Genomic DNA, 1,601 nt, shown 5'->3' on the forward strand with positions numbered 1-1,601 from the left:
TCCAAGATGAAGAAGAAGTCACATCAGGGTAAGAAAAGCCAAAGGTGATCTCAAAAAAGGAAGAATTGCTATATGAGTGTATGTACGTTTGTGTAAATATATGAACAGAAAGAGATTTTAAAATGTTACAAAAAGGCTCTGTATTGTAGCCCTAGCTGCGACACCGGCAGCATTCTGCTACTCAGTGGAATCTTTTTCTTTGGGAAGAGCGAGTATTGCAATACAGTGTGGTTCAGATGAGCTGTCTCAGGCGCTGTGTTGCTTGAAGTCCAGATTCAGACTACAGGAAAAAAAAAAACAAAACAAAACACAACCACCAACGTTGAAAAGTGGGTATCAGCTGCCTTCTGTGCCTTTTCTCAGCTACCTGGCAGCTTTGTCCAGCGTCAGCTTTGCTGCTCAGGATGGCGTGATGACTGCCCTCCCTACACACTGATCCAGCTTGGAAAGAGGGGTGTGGGGGAAAGAGAGGGGAGGGGGGGAGAGAGAGAGTCTACTGTGCTTGAATTGCTTCAACTTTTCCCTCTAATGGCTGCGATAATGCCTTTAACCCTTCCCTCTCTCTCCCTGTTCTCTACACCTCTCTACATGTTCTTACTTGGACTTGGGCTACTGGTTCTGATGCTGGGGTAAAGCTGCGCTTTTTTTTTTTTTTTTTTTTTTTTTTGGTGTACAGCTTGTGATTGTAGAGAGAGCAGGGAGTCTTTATTTTACTGATGTAATCTTCGGTCTCACATTCCAAAACACTCAGTGGCCAAGAGGGCAATGCAGTGGTTTGATTTTTGGTGAGTTAAGCTGTTTCTGTTTTCTCCTTTTTCTCTCTCACTTACAGGGTCTGAGGAGAAAATAGTTACTCGGTAATCCTATTGCAGTCGCTATTGCCTGCTCCAAATAACTATGCTTCAAGCATCTTACATTAAAATATTATTCATTTTGCCTTTGAAGACAGATAAAGAAGATGATACTTAGAGTGTGCATCGGATACATACAGATGCATCTATATGGATATATAGATTTATATAGAAGAAATATTTAGCAAGATAAAAATGGATTTTGATATCCTACAGATTACTCACAGTAATATATTTATTTATGTACACTAGAGAAGGTGTTTACCGCATATTAAAGAATGATGCTTCCTGCAGTGAATGTTTTTTCTCTCTTTCCTGTTTTTTGCCTATGTATATTTATAACGTTTAGAAAAGAGACTAACCTTGACTGTGTCAGGTGTTCAAAACACCCTGAAAAACGTCTGCACTGAGGGAAGTTTTCTGACAAAATCACCGTGCTGCTTGTAGTAAGAAGCCATCTAGAAAGTGCTTGTTGCACTAAGCAAACACCAAATACTTTCACAAGGCTGAGACAAAGACTAAATAGAATCTGAAAAGAGCACCTGATAATCACTCAGACTGCCAAATAGCTGAACTTAACTGCTAATCACAGACTAAAAAGAGATGTAAGTCATACCAAATTAAAGAGAATTTTGTCCACACAGGCAATATGTTCTTCTATTGGATGAAGAATTGAACAGGTTCTGTCATTTCTGGCAATGGGAGTGCAGCATTTATACAATGGTACAAGGTGCAACTTTCACCTTACTT

Source organism: Streptopelia decaocto (assembly GCF_964273445.1).
Source record: "Streptopelia decaocto genome assembly, chromosome: 2".
NCBI lineage: Eukaryota > Metazoa > Chordata > Aves > Columbiformes > Columbidae > Streptopelia > Streptopelia decaocto.